The sequence below is a fragment of the Typopeltis vanoorti genome, chromosome 5, assembly GCF_054136105.1.
Source record: "Typopeltis vanoorti isolate ZY-2024b chromosome 5, IOZ_Tvanoo_1.0, whole genome shotgun sequence".
In the NCBI taxonomy this organism is placed as follows: domain Eukaryota; kingdom Metazoa; phylum Arthropoda; class Arachnida; order Uropygi; family Thelyphonidae; genus Typopeltis; species Typopeltis vanoorti.
The window spans coordinates 137,927,529-137,943,196 of NC_143553.1; the positions used below are offsets into that span (position 1 = coordinate 137,927,529).

Below are 15,668 nucleotides of genomic sequence, written 5' to 3' on the forward strand. Positions count from 1 at the left end.
TTCTCCCATCACATTGATTGGTATTTATGTTTATTGGTAGAATATTGGTAGAATATAGAAAATATTGGTAGAATATAGAAAATATAGAATATTATATTATGAGTTTAGAATAGAATAGAGATATAGAGATAGAGATATTTTCCCCCATCACATTGATTGGTATTTATGTTTATTGGTAGAATATAGAATATTTAAGAATAGAATTTAAGTATAATGTCTAGTTAATTGTGACTTTTGACTTGGATTAGTGTAGAATAACTTGACCTATTCAATATACAATAATGATGCTTTGCACGTGTATCCGTCGTTGAAATTGGGCCTAACGAAATTATCCAAAATTTGACTTGTCGTATATATACTGTACTCTGATACATCCGAAAATGAAGCACAATATTGTGGACCATTTTCGGATGAACATCAGTTGGCTTTTTTCATGCTTTACTCAATTTCCTGGAATTGGCTGACATCAGGACGGATGCAAGTAAATTATTTTCCCTAATTTCTCTATTTCAGAACGTTAAATTTATTGATAGTAACAATTGCACTGTCTACCAACGATGATGATAGCGTTTGTTATGAGTGACGTGCCATTACATGCCAGTGCCAGAAATGGTTGAACCCCTGGCATGGGCACTTAATTTTGAGTAAAATTTGCCAGAGGCTGTCTGAGTGGTGGTGGACCAGAGTTAAATAAGCTTCAACATGTTTATGTGCAAGCGTTGAAATAGCGCTGCCATGAATTTTTGATGTGATTAGGGATAGTTGTTTAAGAACTAATAAGACGGTAGTTATCTTCTGAATGACATCGAAATAGGTATGTTATGAAATAACTGGAATTGCATACCTTCTTGATGGCGACTGCAACTTTTGCTCTTTCTTTAGTATTTGTTACAATAATAGCATTAATTAGGTGAAATGTAACACATTCTGACTTTTTCAAAGCTAGCTTTTTATATATTACTTTTTATAAAGTACCGATCCCTTGAATTTCCAGACATTTATATTGGCGTAGTTAGGATTTCCTAACTATGCAATATGTGTGGTGTCGAAGCTGCTTGAGTTGTGTGCAGTAAATTTCCAACCACAGTGTCTGATAGTAAAAATGTCTCCAGTCTCTCGACTGATGTTGGCTGAAACTTTGTATATTCCATTTGCTCCTCAGAGCCACTTGTGGCTATTACTGAGAAGAAAAACCATACAAAGTACAAAAGTTCAATTTGCTTACATCAATCATTTAGCTTTGTCGAAACACTTAGCATTAGTTCAGTAAATTTTTCATTTAAAAGTAAAAATGAACCTTGCTGTGACGTATCTTTTTTTCCCACAAAGACTTGAATTGAAAAGGAATTATTCCAGATCTCCATTTGGCAAAGAGTACCTTGACAGATGCTCTACTGAGCCACTATGAATGGTTTGGCATTATTTTTTTTTTCTTTTCAGATTTCTACCAAATTACCAAGTTTTCTTTATGGCCCTTTTCTCAGTTTACAGCTTAAACAATGCCACAAACGACTTGTCACTGCCCATTGTTGTATTAACCATTTCTGAGAATCTGAAATTTAAGTGTTGGATAATTTCTACTTATGTAGCCTGTCTAATAATGTATCTTATAGCAGATTTTATAGTGAAAGAGAAAGTACATGTTGAAGTTTCGTGAAGTAGATAACTTGGCTTTGTTTTATAATAGATCCTATATTGTACACATGGATATTTCTAATTTTATGAAATGCTCAATAAAACATCCTGAATTTGGATCATTATGCCATTTCATAACTAATTGCCTTTGCTCATGTCTATTGTCCTAAGGTGTTAATTTTAATGTCTGCACAAATCTGATTTAAATCTGTCAAGTATTATCAAACCTTATTTGTCTTTTGAGGCCTTTTTACTGTATATTAATCCATCTTCCTATGGGTCTTTTCATGCTAACCTGGCCAAGAACACTTTCCTCTGATCCTGATAATATCCTCATTTTAAATGGGATACTACCACTACTACTGTCTGTTCCTTCCACTAATCTTTCTCAGAAATCATTGCAGGTCTCTAGCCTTTCAAGTATTATATTTCTAACCCAATTCTTGGATCTGCAAGTTAAAATTGGTTTGAACAGTCCCATTTGATTCAGATTTCCTAATATTTCATTTAACATGTAACTGGATGTGACCCTCTAATCACCTCCATATTTAAGCATTTCTGGCATTACATTTTGATTTTAAATAAATTAGGTCTTTCTTCCATTACATGGAGATAGCAGAATTAAAACATAAATGCAAAAAAAAAATACAAAAATTGATTAGAAAGTGACTAAATTATCCAAGTAAGAATAATTAAATTAAAAAAAAAAATTAAACAATCAAAATGCTCTACAAGGCACTTTGTACTTGTATACAAAGAAATTCCTTAAGCAACTACAGCATACCAACAGGATTAATAACTAGGGAAAAATACAAGAAAATGACGGAATGGAATAATAAATTATTACATCAGCAGCATATGAAAATCTAGGAACACTTGCAAAATATAAAGAAATTACACACACATGAGACAATGTTGAGTCTTTGGGCTCCCTGGAGGATAACATAATAAGCTAGCCTTTAAAAGATGGTTAAGTAGCAAAAAAACAGGAAGAATAGAAAGACTAGCATAGCTAGTCTTTCTATTCAAATCCCATCTGGAACAAGATGGGAAAGATTCATATCTAGAAAATGATTTGCAAAATAAGGCAAATGTGTATAATAAAATATACTAAAACATGAATGCAAACAAATGGAAAGATTCTTGGATTTCTTTATGCAGATAATACTAATAAAAAGAACTTACAAACTGCTTTAAATTTATATGTAAATATAATTAATGAAAGAATTAATGGATAATTAAGTAAAATAAATGGCAAATCAGCAGGAGAAGATGGATGAACCCTGAACTATATAAATTTGCTGGGAAAAAATTTCATTGGAGATTAAAATTTTTAAATAAAATTATATGTAGGCTGTTCAATAAGTAATAAGACTATTTATAGAAAACATTACCTTTTAGTCGTCATCATTTACATGGTCTTTTTCATGAGCACTTGCATTTGGTCACGTGACACTTTGTCACATCAGCCCGTATACGCCATCTATCAACCTTTTGTTAATACATACAGCAACATTTCTCTATTCCACAGAAATTAATATTGTGATGAGTGGTTTTGCCACAGTAAAATTAGTCTTATTACTTACTGAACAGCCCATGCTATATATGGACAAATAGATGAATGCCTAAATAAATCTAGTATAAAAAAAGTCTAAAACAACCTGCTAATTCAAAATATTAGTTTATTGAATACATGATACAAATTCTATAGTAGAATAATTAATGAAAAATTTAAAATATACAATGAAAAATATGTCAATGGATTTAGGAAAGGATACTCTACACTTGATGCAGTTATTTATCTTTCAATAAATATTTATATTTATATATTAATGGAGTGGGACATCCTAAACAGTCAAAGTATAGAAATTTCTCTGAATAAAAAAAGTTGTATATTTGCAGATGATCAGATAGGGACACAATTTACAAAGACTAATATTAATAATATAATTCAAATATATTATATATATATTAGAACAGCGAAATTAAAATATCCATAGATAAAACTAAAACAATGGCATTTTGTGGACAAACTCCAGTTTGAGGCAAAATAGTTATTGATAATAGAACAGATACTTCTAGTTATCTTATCTTGGGTGGAAAATATGAAAGAGATAAAATATCAATCCAAATATTGTATAAAAAGAAAACCAATTGAAAATATGGTGCTCATATATATATATATATATATATATATATATATATATATATATATACATACACACAATACTTTATAACAGTGCCCACATATGTATATTTGATTATTGCCCAAATTTGGACACTAATCAAAGAAAAATGTAAAGTGAGGTTCATGAGAGAATTGCAAAATACATTATAATTATAAACAAAATTGGATACAACATCTAAACTGAAAGGCCAATTTGCTATATCCTAAACAAATAAGATATATATGGAGCAGCTGGAAAGGAAGGCAGGGTAGACTTCAAAACAGGATATGGTATAACAAGACCAGAATAGACCAACATGGTCTATCTGTAATTAGCCTTATGGTGTGAAAAAAATAAATATAAAACTGATACAACAGTACAAAATCTCCTAGAAGGAGATTACAAATAATCTTTCAGACTGGGTGGGTTGGGAATGAATATAATTAAAAAATCACAAACAAGGCAATACACAAAGCTTCATGTGGATGACTTTTGCTTCATAAGAGGTTACTGGGTAATCTTGCTTGTGGATAAGAGTTCTTAATTGTTTTGTTCCATTATATATATAGATTCTTAATGCATTTCTTCTAAATTGAAATAACTGGTACAATATATGAATGGCAGGCATATGTTTATTGGCTCATGACTGAGCTGATCCTCTTTTGTTTCACCTTTTGATTATTACAATAAAAATTAGACAATTTATTGAAATTATCTGCGAGAAATGGTATGTGTACTAGAAGATTACAAATAACCTTTCACAAAAGGAGCAACAGAGAAAAATATATATAATACACATATTTACCTAGATAAGTTGGCTGAGTGGTTAGTGCATGCATTTGCTATCCAGCCAAAAGGCTGTAGGTTCATCCTACTGTGGGCAGGATGTTTGTGATTATCTATGAAAATACTAGTGGTGTTGGTGTAGATGATGGTAGTCATGTTGGAGGTTTAATGGAATAATTATTAGCACTAGGCCAGAAAGGATTGAAAATAATTTTAATATTTTGGCTGTCACAGAGACATCTTCAGGGATTACAAAATTTTTGTAATGAAATGACACACAAAAGCAATACAGTATTGAGTGAAACTAAAATGTCCTATCTAGGTGTGCCCTCTATGGGCATTTGCAGGTGGCCTAGGATGTAAAGAGGGATCTAATAATTAATGTTTCTCAAATTTTGGGAAGTTTAATGCAACCATATTTATATTTATTTAAATTAGATTGATTCCTGAGTGCCAGTGCAGATTCAAAAAACAGTCTTTCTCTTTTGAATTTACTATGGTGGAGCATGGTCATTTTTTTTTTGCAGGACATCCTGTGAGTAGTATCCAAAACAGGGTCTGCAAGGCCAGGTTGACCATAATTGTGATTGCAGATGTAAGATCTGTTCTAACTGAATGGATGCTGACCTGCATGTCTGTCCAAAGTAAGCCAGTTTACAGGCACAAGGTGTTCTCTCTCTCTCTATATATATATATATATATATATATATACTGCAGGCACTGAGAGAGAGGAGGGAGCTGATCTGGTGGAATGGATAAGATATTATTTTTAATCCTTTCTCAGTGCTGATAATTATTCCATTAAACCTCCAACATGAATTCTGTACAGCACTTAAGCCTCAACACACATAAATGATGGTAGTTATGGCTTGGTGGAGTAGGTGCCCCCTCCCTTGATGAGTCTGGATTCCTTGGGTGTCATATAATAAATTTAACATCTGTTCATCAGGAAATTCCAGGTTGGATCTTTTGCACTTCTCTACCCTCAAATGCATTCAACACCCAGATGGTAGTGGTTATGGCCATCTAAACAGAATGGGTAAAAAGAAAGGTTGCCAGAAATATATTGAACTGTTTTTCTCTCATTCAGTGACAACACCACCTGATATTAAATCTTGCATTCCTGAATGCTAACAATCTGTTTTTAATTCTGCTATTGATATGACCAGTTCACTCCTAATCCTAATTTTTTCTTAGAATTCCCATGGTGTTAATTAATATACAGCTACTTGAATGTTTTTGATTATTTTTTCTGATTTCATATAAACTTACTCATTTGAAGTACTTCCTATAAGAATTAGCAATTTGTATATTCATTAAATTTTCATTTTTTTTTTCATTAAAAAGGAAAGCTTCAGCAATTATTCAATAGGAATCTTATAAACTTGTAATGGATTTTAAGCACCAAGTAAATATACATCTCCCTCCCCTCAAGGTATATATATTCAGGGCTTATTAAGTGTTTGATTATTCATGCTAATGTATTAACACCAACATACAAAAAAAAATACTTATTGAAAATTATATTTTTATTTTATTTTTTTTTTTTTGCTGGTTTTCTAACTAGCTTCTTCAGAGCACAAATAACTAACTAGCACAATGCACTCAACTAAAGCATCGGAAACAATTGAAAACTAACATCCTAATGAGGCACTCTCTGGGTTGGGTAAGTTTAATTTGGAGAAGTCAAATTATAAGTCTCCCTGATTCTTGGTAAATTACTGCAACCACATTTGAGTGCTTCATAGCTGCTGATCCCAGTCTCTCACACCTATAGCAACTTGTGTGTGTGTGTGTATATTGTCTTATTCCATTTAATCCTATGTGGTGGAGTATCCAGAGCATGGTCTGCCAGTCCTGACTTGCCATGCAGGTGTAATTTTTGTTTTGAAGGTGGATGTTAACTGACCTACCAGTCTGTCCAAAATAAGCTAAACTGTATGAACAAGGAACTTTGTGCACTCCAGGATGAGTAAGAGGATGAATTTTGATCTTTGGGAGAGGAAGGTAGCAATCTGAATAAATGAATAGTTTGAACATGGCATGAAAATCATTTGCAGAGAACTTTTATGACATACCTATTTGCATCTTTTGTTAACTTTCATTTATTTTCAGTATAAAGGAAAGCTAGGGGCTTGGAGTAGTTTTGCTGTGATCTTGTGCTGGTTGCAGGAGGGATGGGAGAAGTACATGTAGTATTTTATCTGTTTTATTTATATTTGGGCTATAGCTGTTGGATAGAAAGTTGTTACAAAGGTCCTTGAACTCAGTTTCAAGGGCTGTATCAACATAACATGTAGTCCTAGCTCAGTAACTTTTGAGGATGCCATACTGTTGGGATGGGTGATGGTGTAATTGTTTATTTATGTAAATACCTTCCTTGTATGTTTTCTGTAAATAGGAAAGGATAATGAACCATTGGCAGTTGTCACTACTGTATCTAGAAAGGAAAGACAGTTTTCTTTTTATATTGTCACAATATAAAAAGAAAACTGTCTTCTTCCCTTTATTTTAGGATATTGACTTGTGCTAAAAATGTATCTGGACTATGAGGCCAAATTGCAAACATATAATACAGACAAACCAGGCATTGAAAGGGTTTTGTACCAAAATAAAATATTCCTCTTGGAACATAATGCTCCATGTGAAAACGGGTTTGTGTCATTCATTCTACTACAGGGAGCATTTAAATAAATAAAATTTAAATAAATAAAACATTCTTTCTTCAGATATCCAATTCCTGAGTCAGAACGTTAGGCACAGCTGTGTTGTGATTGTTTTTAAAAATGTTCCATGTAGAAGTTGGGGCATGGGAGAATCCATAGCAATCACATTCAGCTGTATATTTTTCCTTTCTATATGAAATAAGCATAGGTGAATTTGAGGTTACCAAATGAAGTCAGAGGCCTCTGCCAAAGCTACAATGGTGAACCATGATGTAATGTCAATGCTAATCATGCCGGGGTTAAATTTTTAATGTTTTAAAGAGAAGAAAATTTCTTAACAGGGAGTTCCCTTAGAGGGGAGAAGTGATTTGGATAAATGTTTGGCCAGTTTGTAGATGGGGTTGTCTCTGCTGTCAATTATTGAAGGAGGTTATTAGGTTTGTGGATTTTGGGAACCTATATATCTGGTTTGATGTGATGGTTTGATAATAGTCTGAATGACTTTACAAGTCATTTGGTCATTTTAGTTTTTAGTCATTTGGATCTTGGTTATATTTCCATGATTTGTGAACTGTTTGCTTTAAAAGTGAATCTCATCTTTATCTATTTGACCTGAACCTAGTTTGTTCAAGTTTGCCTTTCAATTGGTTCAAGTATGCTTACATAAAATCTTACCTGGAACAGTAGGAAAATTCCTCTCATTCACACGTTCTTTTTCATTAATATGTGCAGTTTGATTTCTACTTCAATCATCTGAAATGCATCCAATCATACCTTTTGAATGATGTAGGGATGCCCAAATAATTCTTGAATATCTGGGCTCAGTCTGCCTTTGCGCATCACTTTTTGGTTTTGGAAGCTGTTCTACTTTTTTTATTTTTTACATGCTTTTTGAATTATATGAAATAATATTCAATTCTGTTCTGCTCAAAACTTCTCTATCCCCTAATATTTGAATTGAATTTTGATAAATGCAAGTTTGGATCTTCCCATCCTTGCAGCATACTCGGAAGCAAATTAGATCAGTAAATACCTACAATGTTGTAGATACCAGATTATAGTAGTCATGGGATTTCTATCCTCAGTTTGATTTGAGTGATACTAGTAAGTTTTTTCACATAGCATAATTCATTCTGTTTATATGCAGAACTGTTTTGAAATTACTGGCTGCTGATTCACATTTTGAAATAAGACAAACCTGATTTTTTTTTTGTGTGTGTGTGCAAATTGGTAGCAGCCAGAATTGGAAATGTAATTCATTACTTCTCAGGATTTGGGTGAGGAGAAAAGCATTGATTTTCAATGATTTATCAATGACCATAATTTAACACAATAACACATACTAGTCATGAGTGGAATCCAGTCCCCAAACAAAGTAATGCATTGGATTGGAGGGATTAACATTCACTGATGTTCTGAGATTTCTAAAGGCATTTAAGATGTAGCCAATTGGAGACTATATGAGGGAGAAAAGAAAAATAGATGACTACACAGTTGGGTCATCTTTTGGAACAACCAGTTCTCCAACTGGTATCATGTGTGTCGGGGGGGGGGATTGTAATATCCCAGAAAAGTGGTTATGATTTAGAATTACAATGAAGGCTGTGAGGTATGCATTATTATTCAGGCCTCCATGGAGTCAAGACTCATCGTGGGAGGTCCTTTCTATGAAACACAAGTCTATCAAGACTCATCGAGGGAAGTCTCTCCTAGGAAACACAAAGTCTATCTTACCACTCCTTAAACGCATTGACCGTTCTCGCTCTCACCACTCTATCAGGCATTGCATTCCATGGTTCAACCACCCTCCATGCAAAGAAACCACTCCTCACCCTCTTTTATAACTTCTAGGGATGGCCCCTTATCATGACTCCTTCCCACTGTTCAACCAAGCGAAAGACTCCCCAGTGTCAACCCTGCAACCGCCTCTCAACAGTTTAAAAGTCCCAATCATATCACCTCTCCTTCTATCCACCAGACTCTGCAGTCCACGCTCGCTCAGCCAATCCTCATAACTAACATTGTACAGTCCTGTCACCATCTTTGTTATCTGCCTTTGTACCCTTTCCACAGTTAATTTATCCCCTTCAAATCCTGGGGACCAGATCTGAGAACAATTAAGTGTGGTCTGATCAGAGACTTATACAACGGAATGATAACCCTCTTATCTCTGCAGGTCAGTGTTCACATAATTTCAGCAATCCTCTGTGTTACCTTCACCACCTTTGCAATATGTCCCCTAAACTTCAGGTTTCTATCAATCATCAACCCCAGATCTCTTGTCTTCCCCACTTCCTCCAGTATAACTCCTCCCGTAGAGTATGGAGCATCCTATCGATGTTTCTCAAACCTCAAGGCCTTACATTTTGCTGAATTAAACTGACACCACGATTCATTTGCCCATTTATCTAGCTTATTCAAATCCTCTTGCAGGGCTACCACATCTGCACTATTTCTAATAACTCTTCCCAGCTTAGCATCATCCACAAACAATTGAATATCCCCTTGCAATCCATGGACAATGTCATTGAAAGTTACAAGTGAAACCCCACTTGTAACCTTCTGCCTCTTTGATATTGCTCCACCATACATAACTCTCTGATACCTATCCGGACAGCCAATCCTGAATCCAGTTGACCAATCTGACATCCAGACCCATGTGCTGCAACTTAAATATCAGCTTATCATGTGGCACCCTGTCAAATGCCTTTGCTAAGTCTGGCAGTATATATATGCCTTTCCCTCATCTAATGCTCTTGTAACTTTATTATAAAAGGCTAGCATATTGCTAAAACAAGAGCACCCCTTCACAAATCCATGTTGACTCTCACAGATAACATTACTCTCATCTGCCTAATGCTGTATACGGTCCTTCACTACTTTCTCCAAGAGCTTACTAACTACTGATGACACACAAACTGGCCTATAATTAGACACTTCCAGTCTGCTACCGCCCTTATGCAATGACACTATCTTACCTTCCATTCCGTGGGCACCTTTCCCACAGCCAGACTTTCATTGAAAAGCCAGGTCAAAGGCACTGTCAGTTCCCTAGCACATTCTCTCAAAACTCATGGTGAAATACCATCCAGTCCCACAGCTTTACTGACATCCAGGGTAACTCAGTATTTGGAACACACTCTCCTCTTGCACCTCTAAACTTCAGTTGACTCCTCCAGGATGAAATACTCCAATAAAGTGTTCATTGAACAATTCCATATGTCCTGCATCAGTCACTCTATTCCCATTTTTATCCCACAATATTATTCTCCCACAGTCATTTCTCCTCCTACTGGCCACATAGCTAAAAAATTTCCTAGGATTTTCCTTGGATCTAAGGGCCAATTGTTTCTCATATTCCAGTTTTGCCTTCCTTATCATACTAGTCACTCTCCTGGCCTGTGTCTTATATTTTTCATGCATCTTCTCTTCAACTGTCTCCTTATATCTCTTTCATAGCCTCTTTTTCGCATGCAGTTCCTGTTTAATATTGTGGAATACAGCTTACCATTGCTGCTAACAAATATTCCTTCACAATTTCCCAAGCACTAATGATATCCCGGCCTTCCAGTTCCTCCCTCCATGAAATTTCTCCAAGTTGACGTCTAAGACTATTATAATCGCCTGCTTTATAATTCCACATACGTTCCCGTCTCTTTGATACTCCTGCATGTCTATTCATTTTCCAAGTCAAAACCATATGGTCACTCTCTCCAACTGGTGGGAGAGATGTCATCTCAGTTATTATCAGCTCTTCTGATGCTATAACCAAATCCCAAACTCTTGAACCTCTTGTTCCCTCTGTTACATCTTGCCTAAGACATTTGTTCCTCATGAATTCTAGAAATTCCATTCCCTTATTGCTACATGCAGCTTCCTCTCCCCAATTTATACTGCTATAGTTAAAGTCTCCCATAACAGTCATTCTTCTTGTACTTGCCAAACTCAACTTTCTCAACATCTCCTGGTCCCCATCCTCTGTGCCCCTTGGTCTGTAGCAACACCCCATTAAATATCCTGTCTTGCCCAGGGGATGTAGTCCTAAAAGAAATAGTGCCAGGGAAACTCGGAAACAAAAATCCAGAGCACGAAATGTGGCATTATTATTATTGTGACGGCTATATGGCCGAGAGATTGCCTTGTTTTCTGAAACAAAAATGACAAGAGCAGCAAGCTGTATTTTTTGACTGAAAGCTGGAAATTCATTATAAGTCTCATTATTATAATTCTTATAATTTATTATAATGAATTTAAAAATTTTAATAGTTTTAAAAAGGCCCGACTACACCCCTGGTCTTGCCCACCTCACACCAAACACCACTGCTACCATCCACACTGGGACACACTGACTCGTTCAGAACAGCAGTCTCTCCACATGCATACATCCTTCCTCATTCAAATGCAAGCGGTCTTTCGCATACAATTCCTCTGTTCTCAAATGCATTCCAAGCATCCACATATTCCAATCCTCTCTTCTGACACATTCTCGCTATTATGCCATTCAATATCACTATCTTTCCTCTGTGTCTTCTTTCGTACACCCTCAACCAAGAATCTCGTATCTCTCACTGCCCTGACGAAAAATTCTACCTCAACCAGTGTAGACAGCATGAAAAATACAAGCCAAGAAACAATTGTGCATTATACCCTGTAACGAAGAAGAGAACGTGAATGAGGGACTAATGAATGATCAGCATTTAATGAGGAATCAAACTGAATGTTAAGGCAAGGACTGACATCACTGTATGTTTTAAGAGAATACTCCTGTGAGTTAGATAATCTTGCAACAACAAGGATGGTGCCAAAAAATTGGTAGGATAATTGATATGTTTGTACCTTAGCTTGTGAGGAATACTAGGATCATTTGTGTAGTATAGATCCCATTTTATTCTTTTTAGTTTCTGCTCTTCTGTAGGTTAGAATCCCACTGAGAAAAGATGATTTGTTAATGCCTTTATAGGTAGATGATTACCTGTTGGTGGTCTGATTTCATTGTGTAATGCAAACTACCTTTTTGGACTTATTATAGACCCTTGAAAATTATAGGCTTGAAAAGATTCATATTTGGTCTCTAGAGCAGGATTTCTAGATTATAGTTGTGCTACTTGCATAATAGTGTGAGCCTCTGTTGGCTGAGATACCACTTGCACCCATCTTGGCAGTGACTCTACTGCCAAGATGGGTGCAAGTGGTGATGGAGGGTATCTAGAGGTATTCAGGAACCAACTAGAGTAATGTCCCAGAGGTCAGTTACAGTGAAGCAATGGCAGTTGCTTTAGCATTAGTTGGCTATCAGTGTCAGTCTAGTGACAATGGGTGTTCTGATGGAAGAATCCAAATCATCAGTCCACATTGTCACCAGGTATTACTACCTGGTCCAAAACTATCCACAGGTAAGAATAAATAGTTAAGGTGTGATTAGTGGGGATGAGAGACTCAGTAATTCTCATTGAGAACAATTCCTATACCAAGGTACTGCTTTCCACAGCCTGTTTCTGACTAGCTGTGCAGTCTTGTGTCCAGAAACAAATTGGGTGATTAGTGGTTTGGCTTATAAGTGTATATGAGAGCAGTCTATTTTAATACAGAATATAAGCAGACATAATATATAGAATAAAAAGATTTATGCAAAACGATCTTTATTACAGTAGTAGGATGTTTATTTATGTATTACAAAAAATGGAACAATATTTCAACCATATTAAATATTTCAAAATTATATTAAATATATGAAAAATATTTTTTAAACAGAACATTGAGTTTGTTAAATCAGCAAATTCCTAGTATTAAAACATCTAGGAAAGGTTTGACTAGTTGAAGTATTATTTCCCATAACAGAGATAATGTAGGCTGTCAAGTTTATTGCCATTTCATAAAGAATGCATTTTATGCAGAATTTTCCCCAAGAACTTCAGATGGCACATTCTACAAGAAGACATGGTTCTAATGCACCAAGTATCATGTTCATGATACTTGGTGCATTAGAACTGTTGTTAGGCTATATGTTTCCCCCTAGGCAAGCACTATTTTGCTGTCATTACATTCAAGAAAATTGTAATTAAAAAAAGATTTTTATGGTCAATAAAATTTTGCCCAAAATTCCTCCACCTGCAAGATAATTCTTTAAAACTGATGCAACAAATTAATCAAAAGTTGATTAATGGAAATGGAATGCAAGTAATTTCTTCTTGAGCAGAAGAAGAATTAAATGTTTTGATAAAGGTTTCACTGTAGCCATTATTACTTACCACATCAAGCGTGTCAACACTTGATGTGATAAGTCATCTGTGACTTACCACATCAGGTTGGGTCCATGCTGTGGTAAGTCACAGCATGGACCCAACATTAAGGTTTTAAGTCTCCACTTTTCTGATAAGGATGGTGTGATTGTGTATGGATGTAATGTCCTGTATATGTTCATAAGCATACAAGACATTACATTCATACACAGAAAGATATGATCTAGTTGAAAAAATAAATTAACCCCAAACTGTTTCTAATGTGAAACTATTGTAGAATGAAATGTATTAGCCACACAATTTCTCTTCATCTGTATATGTCAGTTGCCATCAATGCAAAGTGCATTGTATCACCATTAGTATTACACTGAAATATCACGAACATGAAATGCATATTTGACATCCAGGTGGTCAATCATAAATATGAACAACTGGTCTTGCAGAACATATCATCTCTTCTAAACACAGGGTCCTGTGTTAAAAAAAAAAACATGTATAGAAATCATTTGTTATGTTATAGTGGCTTTATAAAGAAAGCTGCAAAGCATTGCATCCCAACTTGAACAGGTGTGATGGCCTTTGTTTATTTCTCTTACAGATAAATAGCTTTAGTCTGAACCTTTTTCTAGGTTTTTTTTTTTTTTTTTAATTTACTGAGCTCATTTTACTGTCTGTCATGGTGATTTCTACTGACAACACATGTAATAATTGGATATCCTATTACTACAATCAAATGTCTGATATATATATATATACACCCTCAGGGGTGTACAGGATATGATGACTTGAAAAAGTTAATAATGCTCATTTAAAGTTCTGTTTCTATTTTTAGTAATAGTTATTGATAAATTATTGATGAAAAATCATTACCAACTTCCTATTGCCAGTTTTTGCCTGAATTATCTTATTTGTTGACTCTAATATTATCATATCTTGTTTGTCTTCCAAGGCACTTATTACTGTATCAATTCACCTCAATTCTAGTTTTCCTCTGGATCTTCTTCCTGCTATCTTGGCCAAAAATAATTTGTTCTGCTAATTTTTCCTCTCTCATTTTGTTTAAGTAACCATATCCCCTTAAATTAGTTCCACTCGCATATTCCTTACCTAATATCCTTTGTATCTTGGATAAATATCTTATTGGAGGCATGAAATGGCTTGAAAAATAATTTATCAATTTATGCATATATATAGTATCTTTTTTTTTTCCCAAGCCATTTTATCCTCCAATAGATATGTATCCAAGATACAAGGATGTTAGGTCAGGTGTGTCTGTGTGATTGATAAAAATAGAAAAATACTTAGCCCACCTACAGTATAAATGTACTATGGGTTTACAAATAACCTTTTGTTGGGGGGAGGGGCGAAGCAACATAAAAAAATTCATGTTACTGCTATTGAGGCCATCTGTGGGCTCCAATCTGATAATACGTTAGCACTTTGAGGGATAAAGGTAGAGTTAGATAATCCAGGAATTCTACTCTAGAGCCCAAACATGTTTCATATCCTGATTAATCAGAGTGGTATAAGGAAGGAGCACAATTCATGCTGTAGTGAGATTTGAATCCACAGGCTTAAAAGTAGGAGTGCCACTTTTAATGAAGGCAAGATTACACTGAAAGGGAGAACTGATTTTCTCTGAGCTGATCAAATAAAATCCCCAGGAATTCTTTTGTGGCAAATTATTATTATCTGAGCCCTCCAGGGAGGCTATAAAGCACACAAACCAGCTATCATACCTTCTCTAAAATTCATTTACACCAGATGCACTCACTACCCCTAAGGGCAAATTATTTCGCTCTCACTGCTCTGGGAGAAAAACCTAGTTCTTACCTCTTTCTTGGCTGTGAATCAACTTAACTTTCATGGATTCCCCCCCATGTTCTCTCCCCATCTTCCATATAAGGAAAATTTTCATTAGTTGATATCCTATGACCCCATTCAAAAGTTTATAGACCTCTATCATATCACCCCTCTTTCTCCTTTTAACCAGAATGTAATCCACATACTTGCAATCTCTCCTCATAATCCAAATCCCATAATCCGGATATAACCTGTAACTCTTCTTTGCACCCTTTCCACAGCTTCTTTATCCCCTTGGAATCCGGGAGACCATATCTGTGCACTCAGTATTTAATCTTGGGGGGGGGGGGGGGTTGAATAGACACTACGCA

At 35.1% G+C, this 15,668-nt stretch overlaps 1 non-coding gene across 1 annotated transcript; it reads left to right on the forward strand.

Moving 5' to 3' along the window:
• Positions 1-991: 991 nt before the first annotated feature.
• LOC150106863 (small nucleolar RNA SNORA73 family) lies at positions 992-1,210 on the forward strand. The gene has a single exon (XR_016548386.1). It is a non-coding gene; the product is annotated as a small nucleolar RNA SNORA73 family (small nucleolar RNA).
• Positions 1,211-15,668: the final 14,458 nt, after the last annotated feature.